Source organism: Protopterus annectens, chromosome 11.part0 (assembly GCF_019279795.1).
Source record: "Protopterus annectens isolate FY-2018-M chromosome 11.part0, PAN1.0, whole genome shotgun sequence".
Taxonomy (NCBI): Eukaryota; Metazoa; Chordata; order Ceratodontiformes; family Protopteridae; genus Protopterus; species Protopterus annectens.
Genome location: NC_056745.1, coordinates 1116678557 through 1116697751, shown reverse-complemented (window position 1 = coordinate 1116697751; position 19195 = coordinate 1116678557). Strand labels below are relative to the sequence as shown.

Sequence of the window (19195 nt, the reverse complement as noted above, 5' to 3'; positions counted from 1 at the left end):
CTGCTACCTTTAATAACTACTGACCCATCACTATCTTATACCTTTCTAAAAACTGGAGAAATGCATTCATTGCCAATGCCTTTAAAAATCCTTTTAGCTTAAACTTAGTATTATTTACTCATGATGCGCTTCTCCATGATCTTATTTATATCCATGCAAACTCAACAGTGACTGGTATGCTGGTACATTCTTTCTGCACATGTGCTGCGTTTGTCACTTTACAGATAATGTCATGTCAGTAAAGCTAGAGATAACAGCAAACTAGTCCTCTCCTTATTTCAAGATTTGAAAGCATTTGACACAGTTTGCCACAGCAAACATCTACTTCAAATGTACTTACTATGCCTATCTTACTTCACCTTTCTGTTATTCAAAAGCTACCTGTCCAGTAGGTATCAGTAAAATGGCACTCCGTTATCTCTCCATAACTCCCAGTCACAACTGATGTACCCAAGGCTCTATCCTTGGTCCCCTTTTATTTAACATTCTCACTAACATCATCCACACAACAGGCCTCCCTAATAAAATACGTAGATGACTCCACACTCATATAGACAACTGACAACCTGGAGCATCTCAAAAAATTACTCAGGAGGCCTTAACGGCCACTGAAACATGGCTTTGTAATTCAAAACACATGCTCAACCCCCCCAAATTCCTCTCTCATGAAAAAAACAAAATTTTAAATCCTGTGTCCTAATAATAACCTTTGAAGTCACTACTCATAACAAATTAAGGATGATAGTGGATAATAATCTTAAATTTGACCTGCGTATACAAAATTGTATTAAAAAAATACCAAACATACTAGAGATGTTTTACAGAGCCAAAAAATTTCTCACCAACGCAACTAAAATTACACTTGCTACTACTTACCTCTTCCCCTCACTACTTTATGGCACTCCCATCCTTACTAACCTCCAGGCATCACAAAAATGAAAACTTGAACAATGCTATAATAAAGTTGCTAAATTTGCAGCAAATACCCCTTTTGGAACCAACCACTGTATAGCACTTAAAAGCTTAAATTGGTTAGAACTATCACATCAACTAACATATACACAGCTTCTTACCACCTGTAAAATTATCCAGCACCCATCTTCTTGTCCAGCACTAAATGCCATTCTACACAACTGTGCTCACAATCTGTCATTATGACCCAGTGGTTAAAAACTCTTCTCTGTCACAAACCTGCCAAATCTTCTGGGCATAGGTTCATAGGTTGGTACTAGGCTATCAGCCCTAGGGCCTATACAAGCCTAGCCATAACAATTCCCTGGCTATTTCTTCCCACACTATTTACTTCCCTGGACCCCTGTCTAGCAGGGCGACTGATGTGATCCCTGGGGTGAATTTCCTTTCTCCCATCCAATCATCAAGGTTCCTTTTGAAGAGGGCCAAAGAGGCACTCTGCTTGACATGTATGGGCAATCTATTCCAGAGTCTGGGGAGTCTCTGGGTCAGGAATCTATCCCTCCAACATGTTTTGTTTAGTGTGACGACAAGGTTTAGATCCCTGCAGCGTGTGGCTCTGAGGGATTGGGATTTCTTTAAGTGTAGCATGTCCAACAGCTCTGGGTTTGACATGGCCTTGTATGTTAAGCAGAGATCACCTCTGAGTAGACGATATATGACAGAGTATAGCTGGAGTTTTTTAAGGCGGTCAGCGTAGGGCATCTGCTTTAGGCCCGTGATTCTTTTAGTGAGGTATTTCTGCGTTCTTTCCAGTTGTTGCAGATGTCTTGAGAGGTACATACCAAACAGGGCGTTGTATTCTATAATGGGTCTAATGAGGGATGAGTACAGTGGGACAATGACCTCCTTTTTTCTGGATGAAAAGCCCTTAGTGATGAGGTGTGCCACATAGAAGGAATTCCTAACTGTTGTGGTGATGTGGTTATTGAAGGTGAGACCACTGTCCACCTGTGTCCCTAAGTCTCTTATCACACTTTTGGTGTTTAGTGTACTGCCACCTATATGATAATTCACGGGTACATGTTTTTTCCCAAAGGGGATAGCTGTACATTTCTTGGCATTGAGCTTGAGCCCATGGCTCTGGCACCAAGCATCTGTTTCTGTAAGGCCTTTTTGTAGAATATCCACATAATTTGGGGATTCAATAATGGCTCCCAGTTTGCAGTCATCTGCAAATTTTGTTAGCCAGAGTCCCTTAGTGTTGGCCTGCACTTCAGAGAAATAGATGCCAAACAAGAGCGGTCCCAGGACTGAACCCTGAGGTACTCCCCTTGTCACTTGTCTGGAGCTGGATTTGGAGTCGGCTACTTTTACAGTGTGGGTTCTATCAGTAAGCCAGTTAGCAACGCATTTGGTGACGTAGGGATTAATGCCCAGCTTAGTAAGTTTATCTATGATTCCAGAGTGGGGGATGGTGTCAAAGGCCTTGGCAAGGTCTAGATAGGCTGTGTGGACCACCTTACCCTTGTCCATGGCTCTGGAGACTGATTCGAAGAAGTCAATCAGGTTCAGGAGACAAGATCGCCCTTCCACGAACCCAACTGGGGTGGGTCCAGTGTTTGAAGGTTGCCAAATCTTTGTTTCTAGATAGGCTGTGTGGACCACCTTACCCTTGTCCATGGCTCTGGAGACTGATTCGAAGAAGTCAATCAGGTTCAGGAGACAAGATCGGCCCTTCATGAACCCAAACTGGGTGGGGTCCATTGTTTGAAGGTTGCCAATGTCTTTGTTTATAAGTTCCATGATAATACGCTTCATGGCCTTGCAGACAAGGCTCATCAGACTGATGGGACGGTAGTTTTCGGGATCCAAGGTGGATCCCCCCTTGTGGAGTGGGATAACTGTAGCTCTGCGCCACTCAGTGGGCATGAAACCTGAGATGAGGCTATGATTAAACATGACACTTAGGTGAGGTGCCAGTTCATATTGTAGTTCATGTAGTACACAGCCCAAGATGTCATCTGCTCCCATGGATGCTGTATTCTTAGCTTTGGAGAGTGGGATTTTTACCTGTGTGGCCGTTATTACCGGAATTTGGCATTCTTTCGGTATTGAGATGGGCCATTTAGGGGTTGAGAGGGGGGTGAAGTTGGCACTGAATCGATCTGCCAGGATATTGGCAATATCCTTGGGATCAGTATATTTAATGCCATTCTGTTTTAGCTCAGAGCAGATCTGAGCATTGCCATTTAGATTCTTGACATAGTTATAGAATGCCTTGTGGTTGTCTTTCGAATCTTTGGCAATTTTATTTTGGTAACTAGCTTTGGAGGATTTTATGAGGGATCTCAGTTTCTTACTGAGGCTGGTAAGGGAGTTTTTCCATCCTGGGATTTTCCTCTTTTCTGCAACAGTTTCTTCCTTTTGCTGTAAAGTTTGTTTATGGCAGGGGACCACCAGATTGGCTTCCTTTTTTGGATGAGAGCATCTTGGTTCTATTTGGGATGGCATAATTCATGCATGAGTGGATGTGCTCATACAGTGCCTCAGTGTAGGATTCAGCAGTTGAACTTTCAGTTCCAGTCTGCATGGGTGTCATGAAGTTTGTCACTTATAACTTGAGTAGTGTGAAGTTGGCTTTGGAGAAGTTTTTTATGGTGGTTTCCTTACTGGGGGTGGGATGTGGATGTTAAGGGTGATTAGCTTATGGTCAGACCTGACTAACGAGGGGGTGACAATAGGTGTGGAGCATCGATTTCCCATGTTGGTAATGAACAGGTCTAGGATATTTGAGCCCCTGATGGGACTATGGATTAGTTGATCCAGGGCGTTGGAATTTATGAATTCCAAGAACCGTTGGGCAAAGGTGTTGGTACATGAGTAGTTTTCCCAGTTAATGGCAGGGTAGTTAAAATCACCCAGTATTAGGGTGTTTGGTTCTATCTTAATATTTTCCAGTATGTTTAGAAAGGTGTAGTGAGAATCTTGGGGCATGGTGGGGGATCTGTAGCAAGCTACAATTTGGATTGCAGTCTTACCTAGTGTTAGTTGCACCAGGAGAATTTCAGACGCATTGTGTTGGGCAACTAGCCTGGTGGTGTGAATATCCTTGGTGAATATTGACACTCCTCCACCTTTAGTGTTTTGGTCATGGTTTGGTGGCTGAAAAGTATGGTAAGAGTTGTAGCCTGGTATTGCAGAGGTGCTCTCTGGAGCCTTGAACCAGGTCTGAATTACTGCACAGATATTGATGTTCTCCATTTTTAGGAGTGCCTCGAGAGAGTGCATTTTGAGGTTTAGACTTCTAGCATTGAGTAGCATTACCTTCAGATTTTGCATTCTTGTACCTGTTACGGTGGTGGTTTTATCCTTGAACTTTGCCTAAAAAAAGACACTATAGGGGTGGCAAGAGCCTTAGCCAGTAACCTGAATCCCAGGGGAGACAGGTGCAGACCATCTCTGGCAAAGCATCGTGGTCTGTTGATCATGTCATCCCAGGCAGACAGATACTGGATCCCCTTTGAATGACACCAGAAGCTTAGCCAATTGTTGAAGTCAATCATTTTGTCCTTGTATTGTGGTATCATTCTGGGTGAAGGCAGGATGCTACTCTGGGCTAGGGTCATACCTGCCTGGGCCACATGATCCGAGAGCTCTTCCATGTCTCTTTTCATGCAGTCCAGGGAGGTTTGTCTCAAGTCATTCACTCCAACATGGACAATGACAGAGTCATATTTGTACTTGTTGTGGAGTGACTTGAGTGCATGCATTATGTGGCGGATCCTGGCACCTGACAGGCAGCTGACTGTAATTTTCTCCTTGTTCAACCTGGTGAGTTGGGACATCAGTGTGCTGGACTATAGAGTCACCTATGACTAAAGTGTTAGGTATGTTGTCTTGCCTTAGGGGCTGTTGCTGGGTGGCACACTGGTGTTGTGAGCTATGTGACACTTTGGTTATGATTGGTGTTTGTGTTTCAGCTTCAGAGGTCCTTGTTGCTTGGGGAGGTTACAGTTAAGGGCCTCTGCATATGTGGATTTAATGTTGCTGTATGTGGGTGTTGGTGGTGTGGATTTAGAAGGGCTATGTGTTGCTTGAGGTGTAGTGTGGATGTTAACCTTCTCCTCTTGACTGTCTAGCACAATTTTGGGTAGAGAGAGCTTTGCATCCATTTTGGCTATATAAGTGCATCTCTCACAGGTTGTAGTGTTGGGTGGTAGGAGGAGAGGGTTGTCTGTGTACATGAGGCAATTGCTGCATTGCCCCAGTATGCCCAGATTCACCAGGTGGACAGGAGAAATCATCGGAAGCTGACCCTTGGAAATGCCTGGTTTGGTGCTTTTTTTTTTTTTTTTTTGTAAAGTACAGGAGCTGTTTTCCCTTACCTTAGCAAGGTACTTTGCAATTATAGGCTTAGTGCCTACGATTAATTTCTCCTTATTAACAAGGAGAGTTGAGTGATTGTATCAGTTTAAGGCTTCCTAGTGCTTTCCAGCAGGTATTAGAGCAAGTGCTAGTCACAGGAATGCTTAAAGGTAAGGTGAAAAAAAATGCACACTCCAGTGTGCACTAGAGAAGTTAGATGTGAAAGTACATAACTTAAGTTTTACCTGTTTAAAAGGTTAAGGTTTAGTGGGGAGTTACTATTTTTAAAACAACAAGATGGATTGAAAGGGGTGGTCACTTTTGTATTCTGGTACTATGGAATACAGTAGGATGGCCAATAAATTTAAATAGTTGAAGGGGAGTGATTTCAAATTTCACAAGCCAGTGAAAGCAGAGAGGAAATGAGATATATGGTCAGATTAACATAAGAGGCAGGCAGCTAGAAAGACAGTGGTATTTAACAAGAGAACTGTAACTGGGAGGCTGGGAAAAAAATTCTGCCTGACTCAGAAGAGACAGAGCTGTGGTCTCTTTTGAAGTTTTAATTTGCAGTTAAAGCAGAATGCAAGTAAAACACAAGGTAAAGAAAACAAACCACAGTATTCAAAATATAAAAAGGCAATAAAGTAATACAACAAATAAAAGCAAACTAACCTTTCCTTCACAGCAAAGTGTAGCAGAGTCTGGATGAGCCTTTCTGGTAAAGCATGGAGAGTACTCGTACCATATTGCTAAAGCCTGGAACTCTTTACCCATATCCATCATTTCATTGCACTCCATCAGTCCTTTAAAACCATTCTGAAAGACTTTCTAGCCAAATATCTAGCTCTGTTCTTGCTTAACCCCTAGGATAAACTATATCCCTAAGTATGAACAAGCACATATTTTTAACTTACACATCTTGCTTTCCCTTTGTTCATTCACTTCCATACTTCAATCAATTTTTCTACACTGGCTCTCTTTCTAAATATGCCATAACCCTCTTTTTTTTCTTACTTCATATTACAGTTTCTGTTTATATTATGCAGTGTGGAGGGTGTGAAGTTCAATCCTTGAAATATGTTATGCACCTAGTTCACTAATAAAATTCAAACTTTAAAACACGTACTACAAAATAATAAAATAGTAGGTAGTCCACAGTTGAGTTAAAAATGGAATATCCTTTATTGAGAGACACAAATAAGCAATCCTAGTTGAGTATAATGAAAAGCATTGAAGACATTCATTAATTTATATATAATCAAGTTATTTTGCAGCAGGGAGTAGTTACAGAGGGTGGTTCTTTTAAGAGCAATAATAGCATTAAGCTCATTGCTTTACAAAGCTGATGAAGTATTTATGTATTTATTTGCTTAGTACGAAAGCGGTCTTTGTAAGTGTTTCAGTTTATACGTTAGTAATATTTATTCTGATAGATGTTTAGTGGTAGATCTTTTTGTTAGTTAATTAGTCATTTTGTTAGTGAGTTGGTTTCTTAATAAAGTTTGGATTAGTAGGTTAGCCTTAATAAGCCATTCTCATATTATATATTTTAATTTGTCTCTAGCTTTTAAGTTTCAGTTCTAAGGTAGCACAGTCTCAGTTTACACTATAGTGTTAAGGGGGAAAGGGGACTTGGTTAAAGGAATGTGTTTAATGCTTTTATTGTTCTCAACAGAATCACCCTTTGTAACCACTTCCTTGCTCCAAATAAACTCATTATATATAAATTAATGAATGTCTTTAATGCTTTTCATTATACTCAACTAGGATAGCTTGTTTGTGTTTCAGTACATATTTTAAAGTTTGAATTTTATTAGTGAACTAAGTGCATAACATATTTCAAGGAGTGAACTTTACACCCTCCACACTGCAAAGTTTCTGCTTGGTTTGTTTTTGACCAAGTATAGGTTGCATACTAGGTTTTCTGAGACTTTGAGGAATACCACAGATTTTCTTTTTTTATATTGTACTAGCTTACCTTTAATTTCTCTATAAATTGGCTAAAAGTTTGCTAAGTATTAAATCATTGGCATATACGTTGTGTCTGTTCTTAACTAGTGTTTTCACAATATGTCTTTTTTTGGTATAATTATTTAAATTCTAGATGTTTTTGTATTATTTCTAAAGATTGTAACATTATTGTTCTTAAATTTTTTTTTGTAATACTTTGTTGCTTTTCTACCTGAGCCTCCACTAAAAATGGGCCCCTACCCAATCAGACTTTCCCAGAAATCAAATGTCAATAAATAAATAAAATAAAATACCTCTGTGTCGCTGCAAACATCATGTTGGTTGTTCTGCATCCGTATCTGAATCTGAGCTCATCTCCCATCTCACTTTTTACTAATCTGCATATTTATTTATTTATCATTTACCCTCTCCAGCACTTACATGCAGTGTGATTATCCCTTTGTTCTTGTATACTAGCATTAGAATGCCTATTTTCCAGTCACCCGGGAAACACCTTTTTTCCCCATACTGTTATGAGTAGCTTGCCATTTTATATGCCCTACTAATTATTGCTTACTTAACAGCATCTTCTGTTCTAGATTCAGCTAAAAACTCTAATAGAGCAGGTCTTTCCTCTATCCCTTTCTCTTTGCCTATACTCTGATATCAAGCCCTGGTAGAGAAGGCAGTCTCTAGCCTGCAGTTCACATGTCTTCTTGGCCTCATCCCCTTGCATTATTTTCCCTTTCTAGTTATTTGGTCCCAATACCTTTGTTCCTTTGCCATTTTATTCCAATAAATTCCAGCCCCCTCTTACCTCTTGTGTGTACCCCTACTTGCAGTCATCCCTATCAGCAAAATCTTCTTTCTTCAGTCTCATGTTGGGTTAATTCATAGAATATGTCCTGCTACTTTATGACTATAATATAATACATGGCTGTTGTTATTCTCCTTATTTCTTGAATCACCCCGCCCTCCACTTCATCATCATCCTTTTCCATTTTGAATTATAACTTTATGCTTGTGTAATGTATATGAGCCTTAATTGTGTAGCTCTAAAATATCTGTTAAAATCAGGTAATCCTAAACCACCTTGCTCTTTTGGAAGGATCGACTTATCCCACTTAACCTATGCTCTCTTCCCTTCCCAGATAAATTCCTTTAACTCTTTATTAATTATTGCCACAACTTTTCATCTGGTTGATAAAAATATGCCTGACCTACAAAAACTGAGAAAATGGAAGCTGTTATTTATGGGACAAAAAAAAATTCACTGCTTGCATCCTGCTGTCCAGTTCCATAAACAAGAGCTTCTATTTTCCCAGGTTTTTGTATCATCTTTTGTTCTTAATCCATACTCCTAAATATTTCATCTTATTGTGTCCATTTAAGTATGATTATTGCTGAACCATTTAATGTGTGGCTGCATAATTTATGGCTATAACCTTTGATCTGATGTCAATTTTCAGTCATTCCTCAACATATGGTTTAGGATCCAACACTTGGATCTGACTCGGCCATTATGCCAGCTCATGGAGACGAACAAACTCTCAAGCTCCTTCCTACCCATAATGCACCAAGCCTAACTCCCCTCAGATCTCATTTGTCACTTTTGCGACCAGACGTAGTTAATAACTGCTGTCGAGCATTAGTTTATAATACAAGTGTTTTTTCCTAAAAAGTTATCTTTAATCTTTTCCGTTGATAAACCTTACCCTATTTAATAACTTGCTTGTTTTTCTCAAGTGTATTTTGCTTTCTTCATCTTTACTTTCCACAAGTACACTGGCGAGTGTATTCTTACTGCCATTGTTGGCAGGCCCTTTCATACCCCTGTGTATCCCTGTACTTTTTTCAGGGTGTTGTTCGTATTTCTCATTAAAAAAATAATATATGTCTTTGCTACCCTTCTTCTCTGTGCTTTTCTTCCGGTGACGGTGTTTTTTCTTCGTCATTGTTAAAATAGATATCTGATTGCTTAACTTGTGGATATGTCAGAAAAAGGGTTTAAAAAACAAAATGACTTTTGCTGATGGTCACTCCCTTTGTGTTTACTGTTTGGGGGCTGAAAATTTAGATAAGGAGTGTGATATTTGTAGTGGGTTTAACTCAAGAGCTTTAACCAAGAGACAAAATAATATTGAAAGGCCTTCTACCAACTACCTCTTCTCATGCTATCACTGGAGTTCAAGTCTCCAAAATCTAAACCCAAGGACCCATCAAAAACATCCAGGTCTTCTGAGTCTACTCCTTCTACTTTGTCAGAAAATAAAAAAAAGAAAACAAAATCAGATCTGACGTCTCCTGTGATCCGACCGTCCTCAGATCCAATGAAGTGTCTGGCAGGTCCTTCCTCTATTCTGAAGACAGGTGTCATGGATCTGAAGTCTCTGCCTAAATTTGTATATTCTCCCTCAGTGGACCCAGTACCATCTAGGGTGCTCTCCCTCTTTCTAGAGTGGCAGGCCTTTTTGATAGTGTCATCTCGTTCCTCCAGAAGCATCACAGAGGGATGTGGAAACTAAACTGGTCATGGAGCAATATCAGAGAAGAGTCTTCATGGTTCCTACCCCCTCAGATGAAGAAAATTGTCCATTGATGATGACTCCTCCTCTGACCCATGATGTGAGATTAGAGCCCTTACATTTGAGTGCTCTGGGCTCTTCTTGGATGAAGCCAAAGAAAGTTTTCTCTTTGCATCTGACCATTACTCTGAGCATGCCGGCTCCAACGTCTTTGGATCCATATGGCTCTTGGAGCCACATCTTCAAGGTTGGATCCGAGGGCATGTAGTTGACACCGAGGTTTTCAAAGCCATCTCTCTGTCTGAGTTTAGCATTGGACAGCTCAGCTTCAGTTTACACCTTTGGCAGACAGCTCTCAGAGTGGAGGAATCTTGTGGGCCAGAAACTTGTTTTCTCAGTTCCATTGGCTTTCTTCTGTCTGGAGCAGTCAGCATTTGAGGTTGTGAAGGGGGTCTTCTTTGCTCTGGTTGGTCAGATGGGTCCTTCCCCCTTGGATCCACCTTCGACATTTCAGCTGTCTTTTCACCGAGATCCTCAGCATTCTATACCACTGGGACAGCCAGCTCAGAACTTCTAGACCACCCAGCTGAGTATTGTCATCTCTTCTGATACTTTTCTGGATCATCTGACCGGAGTACCTAGGAAGAAGACGTGCAAGAAAGGGCACTTGGACTTCCCCCCAGGAGTCTGTCACTGAGGACACTGACTTTGATGAAGGAGAGGGGGGCTCTCTCAAATCACCACCCAATGATGTCTCATTTGGAGACATCCTTGAGATCCTAAAACAGAAGGGTGGTTGGTCTGCCCAAAACCCATCTCCTGAAGAGTCGTTATTTCCGGAAGCTTTCAGGCCTGGCCCGTCTACCTCCTGGGATCACTATGCCTGCCATTGAATTCATCAGTTTGGTTTATAGGCAGGTATGGAAGGAACCTGATATGATTTAGCCAATCCCCAAGAGACTGGACAGGATTCTTGCCCCACCATTAGGGAGAGAGCATTGGAGTAAGGGAGTACTGGTTGATGCAATGGTCATGGCAGCAGCTACAAAGAAGGAACTCATGGAACAGAGTTCCACTGCTCACCTTGTAATAGAGAGTCTAGGGCTCTGGACAGATTTGGGAAGCGAGTGTATGCTTCAGCGACTTTCACTATCCGATCTCTGATCTGTTTGGCAAATTTCACAAGGTTGCAAAGGACTTGTTAAAGAACTTTCAAACTCTCTTTCAGGGACCACTACTGCAGAGGCTTAAACTTCTCTGGCCTCACAGTTGGCTACCCTTCAATCTCTTGTGAATTCGTCCATGAGACTCATCTTGCCACACTGCAGAAGGTGCTTCAAGGATGGTGGGTGCAGGTGTTTCTGTTGGGAGGCATGTCTAGATGCTCCTGTGTGACTGTGCAGAGCCCTTTAAGTCTTCTTTAGTCAATTCTCCTTTTGAAGGTTCTTCCTTGTTTGGACTGGAGACCAATTTTAGATCTCTGTGTGTGGAACAAGTAAGTTCAGCACACCAAGTTCAGGATGGTCACTGTTCAGTCTATTCTGTCCTTTCTGAGCAAGGACAACTGGATGTGCTCCATAGACCTTCCGGATGCATACTATCACATAAAAATGAACAGATGCTCTAGAAGGTACTTAAGCTACTGGCAGGGAGCCAGACATTGCCAATTCAGAGCACTGCCCTTTGGCCTTACCGCAGCCCCCAGTGTGTTCACCAAGTATATGGCAGTAGTGGCAGCTCACTTGAGACTGCAGGGATTCCACATGTTTCCATACTAGGACGACTGACTCATTACTTCTCCAACCAGGCATCAACTGGTACAAGCCCAAGACCAAGTATTACAGACTTGTTGAAATCTAGGCATAACTGTCAATTAAAAAAAAATCAAAATTACAACCCACTCAGTCATTGGAATTCATAGGAGCAATATTCAACACGGTCTCTATGGTAGCATCACTTCCCCTTTTGAGAGTACAAACAATAAGAAATCAAGTTAAGAAAATAATTTGCAGTACCAAAATTCCAGCCTGGTTGATTCTACAAGCCCTGGTATCAATGTCAGTGGTGATAGTCATAGTTCCCTTAGCAAGATATCACATGAGAGTTCTGCAATGGATGCTACAAACACAATGGTCAATTCTCTTATCCTATTTTGATGAAGATAAGAATAACTCAGGTGTGCAAGCTATATATTTCCTGGTGGATGCATTCAAAACAATTGTTGCTAGGCTGTTCCTTTGTCTCCCTCAGTCCAAGGCCACAGTGAACACGAATGCTTCCCAGATTGGATGGGGGGAGGATTTTCTGGAGAAGACCGTCTAAAGCGCATTGTCCCCCAAGGAGGCCAACTTGCATGTCAGTGTTCTAGAAATGAGAGCATTGCTTTTGGCATTGCAAGCATTCCAAAACTCCCTCCCTCTCAGAATGATTACAATCCAAATGGACAACATGTTGGAAGTTTGGTACATAAACAAATAAAGAGGAACCAGAGCTTACCCCCTGAGTCGAGAAGCCCTGAGGGTGTGGCAATGGGCAATTTCTTCCAACAGCTTTCTAATCGCAACACATGTTCTGGGGAAGTCCAATGTGATAGCAGATAGTCTGAGCAGATCCACATTACTTCCTCATGAGTGGTCCCCCAGCAACAAAGAGGGACATGATTTTCCATCAGTGAGGTCACCCTTGCTGCCATCTTGTTGCATCTCCCCTAAACAGGTTTACCAGCTTCTTTGCCCTAATCCCTTTGAGGGACAGAGTCACTGAAGGTGAAAGAAATGTCTAAAGAGTGACCAGACAGACACAGTACTACTGTATCTGTTATTCTTTATTTGTATTAGAACAAATTCTTGCCAAACAGTTTTTTTCAGAGTTATTTCAATTCTATTATAACATAGCTAGACACTTGAAAAGACTGATGCACACTCAGTCCAAAAACATCATTAAAGAGTGAAAATTACTGTCCAGTTTATGTACTCTGTTCAACCAATGTTATTTTTAATGTCCTTGTGACTTGTTCTTCTGGTTTCTGTCTATGTCATGAAAAAGTCCATGGTTATTTTTAGCCTGGACAGTTTCTGTTGAAATGACAAATATTATTTTATGTCCTTATTTGGTCCCTGCTGTATCTGAAGACTTCACAAAGACTCTCTCCACGTCATCTTTGCATCACTTGAACGGTCTGTATTTTATTTCATTTATTTCTTCATCTGAAAGCCAAGAAAGTCATCTTCCTTTTTTTTTTTATAACAGGATGCCTTTACAGTAAGCCCACAGCTATATGTTGTTAATATCTAAGCTGAACATGTACAATAAATAACTGTTCTTGCAAAGCAAGACATACTATTTTGAAAACTGCTGTTTGGCCTTGCACATTTCCTTCACTGCACACACAGTATAATTTTTGGGAAAGCATTTTAATTTATACAGTCTCTATCAGAAGGATGCTGTACTCCTCTATTCCCCCCCCCCCGGTCTTCTGTATGCTTATCCCCTGACTCCTTTAATTCCCAGATTCTTCCAGAAAGCAGCCAGGTTGAAGAGCAAGGGCATCCTCATTGCACCTTACTGGCTTCGACAAATTTGGTTTCCCTTCCTTTGACTTCATCTTCTATATCCACCTTGGGTTCTTGGTCCATCTCCAGACCTTCTGTCTCACCCGACAGGTTTGATTTACCCAGACTTTTCAAACCTCAAGCTGACTGCATGGTTTCTCCAATTCCATTCATAGCCAGGCAACCTGTGCTCTCTTCTCCTGTCCATTCCATTCTGGTATCATCCCATAAGCCCACTACTAGAAAACTCTACAGAAGCAAATGGAGAAGATTTGTTTATTGGGCAGAATAGAATCAGTCAGACAGAACCATTCTCAGCCCTGACACATTCTGTTCTTGAATTTTTAGTGAGTCAAATTAAGGAGGGTGCTAGTTCATTGACTATCAAAGTTCAGTTCGCAGCCATTTCAGATTTCCATGTTGGGTTTCAAAATTCTTCCCTAGCATCCTCTAAACTATGCAAAGCATTTTTGAAAGGTACTCTTCTACTTAGACCTCCTTACAAAGATCTTATACCACCATGGGATTTAAATTTGGGACTGCAAGCCTTGACACAGTCCCCCTTTGAACCTGCAGCTAATGTGATCTAAAATTTTTAACCTGGCAGACTTTCTTTTTAGTTGCAATTACATCTGTTAGATGAGTTTCAGGACTTCAAGCATTATTTTCTAAGCCCCCATATTTAGTTTTCCACAAGTGGAACACTTTTCATAGTTTAGCAGTAACATCAATTGCTTATAGATTTGTTTAATGTATTTAGTGAATATTTTTAAAGTAAGTTTTAATATGATGTGATTATGATTATTTTTGCATGTTTACTTGTGCTTAAAATTTTGAACTTTGTATATTGTTATATATGAATTTATTTAGTTGGTTGGTTAGTTATTATAAAAGTGTTGAACAACAGCATTTTAAGCATCAATGTGGAGCTTTAAGAATTCAAGCTCAAAGAAATTCAATAGGAATTAATTGAATAATGATATGAGTGATTAATTAGAGGGCTTGTCCACAAGCTCACATAAAATGCTCAGTTTTACATTGTAAATTTGTCTGAAGAAGTGCACATATTTCTGTGCATGAAAGCGCTTACAAATTAAGTAAAAGGATTTTTTCACTACTTCGACTGGCGTGATTTGTAACCTCCGTTTTCTTATTTTTTATTAGTTTTCCACAAGGACAGGGTCACCTTGCATACCATTGCTTCCTTTCCTACCTAAGGTGGTGTCAGAATCCTGTAGTAACCAAGCCATTAACCTGCCAGTATTCTTCCCAAACTTTGCGAATAAAGGAGAGTATATGCTGCACTTACTGGATATTCATAGGCAGTTGCATTTCTGCCTGCACAGAACAAAACAAATCAGGCAGACCAGATGTTTGTTTCCTTTGCTCATCACAAGATGGGCAAATCAGTCACTAAAGTAACTATAGCCAGATGGTTGACAAATTGCATCTCATTTATCTATACTAAATTGAATCTCTTGCTACCAAAACCATTAAAGGCTCATTCAACTAGACCTGTGGCTACTTTCACATTCCAGTCTAGAGCATCCATGGGCGATATTTGTGCAGCTGCTACTTGGTCAAATCCTCATACCTTTATCACTCGTTACAAATTGGATCTGGTCTTGAGGGGAAGAGTGGCTTTCCTTAGAGTCCACCGAGGAATTTAGATAGCTGGTGACTCTGTCCCATATGTTGAGGAATGAATGAAAATTAGCAACATCAGATAAAAAAGAAGCTATGTACTTAACATAGCATTCCATCTGTGTTGTCCATTTTCATTTTTTCTCAACTCCCTACCCTCCATCCTCCTCCATTCCCTCAAATGACTCCTGGAGGAATCAGATTTTCAAGGACACCCCGTGTCCTTTGTGCTGAACTCCAGTTATGGCAATTCTGTTATGGTCTTTTTTTCTCTCTGTATCTCTCTCTGTTAAGCTGTATATAAGATCTGAGGGGAGTTACGCTTAGTGCATTATGGGTAGGAAAGGGGCTCAAGAGTTTGTTCATTTCCATGAGCTGGAGTAACGGCTGAGTCAGATCTGAGTGTAGGATCTGAACCCATATGATAAGAAAGAATGGAAATAGGCAAAATAGATGGAACGTTATAAGTACATAACTTTTTTTTTTTATCTTCATTAATATTATATCCAAAAAAGACTTAAAGCTTTCTCAAAATGTTCCACAACACTGAGTTGTACTTTTCTGGATTTATCAGGTAAAAGAAAACATAATTTCTAGGTAAGACCAACTTTTCTTGATTACCATACCAGTTATATCCTTGGATTTCTGAGTCCCTTATTTTCTTTGTCAGTGGCTCTAAATATAAAGCAAATAAAGGGGAAAGAGAACACCCCTGGCCGGTTCCTCTGTTCAGACACAACGTTTTCAGACAGGGACCTTTTCATATTGATTATTGCCTCCGATCCTTCATATATCCTCCTAATTAACCTTATTATTGTATCAGGGAATGCAAATGCTTCCATGGACCTACTCATAAAATCACAGTTTACTCTGTTGAGTAGTTTCTCCACATCAAGAGCCGCCAACAACAGTGGTATTTTCCTACATTCTGCTTCCATCTGGAACATCATTGGTTTATTAATATTGTGGAATATTTGCTTCCACTGCACAAAACCACATTAACCCATATCTTTCTGTTTTGGCAACACCTTTGACATTATTTAAGCAAAGATAGATGGTAAACAGTCTGCAATCATGGTTTAAACTGAAATTGGTTTGTATGAAGCTGGGTCTGATGGGTCTTTACCATCTTTTAGAAATTACTGCCACCACAGGTTTCTTCCAAAATTTCAGTGTTTCCCTTCCTTTTAAAATACTGTTAGACAAAATCCAAATCTATATCAATTTTTTCCATCCTAACTTCTAAAATTTCATAGTAATACCATGTGTTCCTAGAGACTTTCCTTCAGATTGATTATACATCACTGTTTGTCTAATCTCCTCCTGTTTTAACGGTTAATTTTTTAACCTTATCTGCGTCTAACATTGGCATACTTACGTCTTCCATAAATAATTTCAGTCCGTGCTGCTTCTTGATTTCCACATTTCTCTGCTTTATACAAATTTTCATAAATTATCTGAAATGTCTGTTATACCTCTACAGGATCTCTGGTTATTTTTTCTTGTTATAGGCTACCTAAGTTTGGTGACAAACTTTTCTACTTTCTGTTGCCTAAGTTGTTGTGCTACAACTTTTTGTGCTCTGGAGTTATCAAAAAACTGTTGCTTAACAGCAATGTTTCTAAACTCATTGATTTTATCAAGACACTCCCTTATTTTCTCTTTAGCACTTTGCAGTTTCACCTGTTCATATTCTGCAATACTTTAACCTTTGTCAGTTCCACTAAATAATTTTTATTTCTTCTTAACCATAACTCTCTTTCTTTTATCTCTACCCTATTTTAAACTCCATTTTTATTTTAACCCACTCACTAGTTATAAGTTCAGAAGACATTTCTGTCTTTCGTAGTAACTCTTGAATAATTTCCACTATCCATTCCTTAAATTTCTCTCTTTTTAACAGGTAGGTGAGGAAAGCACCTTTGTCTCATTTTTACTTCATTACCCTGCATTTTATCTATTGGCATGTGATCTGAAATAGATATTGAATGCGTGTCAAAGCTTTCAGTTAAATGCACATGTTCCTGTGAAATATAATTTCTACCTAGTCTAGCCCATTTATTGTACCTTAGGGCCATAATATGTAAATTCTCTGAGTTCTTGCTATTGAATTCCCATCTTCCATACCAAATATTTTCATAAATTTCTTAAGAAGTCTACCCTCTTTTGTTATATCTTCCCTTTCAGGTCCCACAGATACAGCCTCACTGTTGCAAATCAAGTTCCAGTCCCCACCTATAAGTATTATTCCTTGCTGAAAGCTGATTATTTCTACCCAAAATGCCTTAAGCCCCATAATAATTTTTGGTGGAATATAAATACATGTCAGTGCAATCCCCCTCCCTTGCCAGTAGCTTCTTATTAACATAAATAGATCATTAATATATTTTTTCTTCTTCTGTCACTATTGGAGGTCCGCTATTACTTGGTATAATTACTCCCCCTTTTCTTTTGTCCCGATATTCTACTGAATATCCATCCTGAAATCATTTCTTTATCAAACTCACATGCTTATTTCTTTCCATATGTGTTTCCTACAGTATTGCTGTTTACACTCTGCATTTTCTAATATAATTCAATGTCCTTACCTTTTTGTCTACACTTGTAAGGCAATTTATGTTCCAAAGTAATATGGAAAGTGTAGCCATTACTGGAAGAAGTTATTGTTCCCACCTATTGTACAGGACAGCTTTTTTGAATGTGTATTGTTGTGTGTTACATGCACACACTAATATTAGGCATGTTGAACTGTTTTTGCAGTTGTTTCTTGTTATCTTCATGTCAACCTATGCAACATTTTCAAGACTTTTTTGTTGTAATGAAAACCTTCAGACAAACTAAATACAGTTGCAGAATACTGCCATAACTTTTTAGCTTAGAACAAACTCACAAAACGATGTTCATCTGCAAAAAATGATGTTTAACCCTCCAAATAGGAACATTTGCCCCAATCCAACAGCTTGCAACCACAGGCATTACCTAACCCAAAATTAAGGTGCCCCATGCTAAAGTGCATGTTACAACTGATTGCTGTGTCATCTTTTCTTACCTCTGTTCCCCTCCCAAATGTGAAAAACAGATTGTATGCTTTCAGAAAATATTATAGCCTTAAGAAAAAGTGCACTGGCTGTTAAATAAATCTAAATTATAGACCGTTTATTAAATGCACTGAAGTATTAAGGCTGGTAGAGAAGCTGTTATCTCTTATTCACTTCCACTAATTTCAAACTTTATTTTTTATTGAACTGCTTAAATTTTGCATTTCCCTCAGCAAATAATGCTCAGAACTTGCAAAATTAATTGTTTGCAACTGCAGATAGACTGTCTCCATAGAGACATAGTTATCAATGAGAAAAACAGCTAAAACTCTGCAGATGCTTGAAGTGCTTGTCAATTTCACTCAAAACAGAACAGAATGTACAACTGCTGATATGATGCCATATTTACTAGTACATGTCTTGGCTGCTTTTTCATAGACAGGTTTGGAGCCCTCCTTTCTCCTTATACTGTTTTAATTAACAACTCCTGCTGTGGAATACCAGTCCAGTTGCTTATTTGTGTGTTCATAAAATTAATAAAGTCTGTTCTTTCCAGTTTCTTTGGTACAGCAGAAAATCTCAGTTTTTCTCTGCATGCTCTGTCTTTTAATTCTAACATGTTTTAAAGCAGCTTTTCTTGAGAAGTTGCATACTCAGCCAACCTTTACTTGATCTCAGCTTCTGATTTTGCAGTTCTATTAGTTCACCTGAGTAGCTAGTTAAAGCTTCTATTTTTTCCAGAATGTTATTTGAGTTGATATACTCCTTCAGTGTTTTATTTCAATCAACTCAGAACATTTGATTTATTTTTCCTGTAAATTACTGGAAGCCATCTCTTGTACCAAAGCTGAAGCTCAAACTGCTTTTTGCTGAACAGCTGCAGGATTCTTCCTAGTCTCTGTTTTCTCTTCACCTTTTCTAGCTGATTTTCTTTCAAGTTCTTTAAATTTCTTCTTTGCTCGCATCCAGGCAGTGTAATTACTAGCCAGTAACTGAATTTTACTACAGCTGGCAGAATTACTAGCTCTTATTGCTTAGTTTCTTTTTCCACACTGGGAGAGCTGAAATTAAACTGCTGATCAGAGTGCAGTCAACTTGGAGGTCACAATGATTCTCTCTTTTGAGGCAGATTATTTTATGATTTGCTAGCATAACTTGTGTCATCAGAAGTAGTAGCACTGCCCTAGTTATGAGCTAACACCAA

The 19195-nt window shown here is 39.5% G+C and overlaps 1 protein-coding gene across 1 annotated transcript in view; it reads left to right on the top strand.

Moving 5' to 3' along the window:
- B4GALNT3 (beta-1,4-N-acetyl-galactosaminyltransferase 3) overlaps window positions 1-19195 on the top strand; it is a 539452-nt gene that overhangs the window by 190069 nt on the left and 330188 nt on the right. The window lies entirely within an intron of this gene.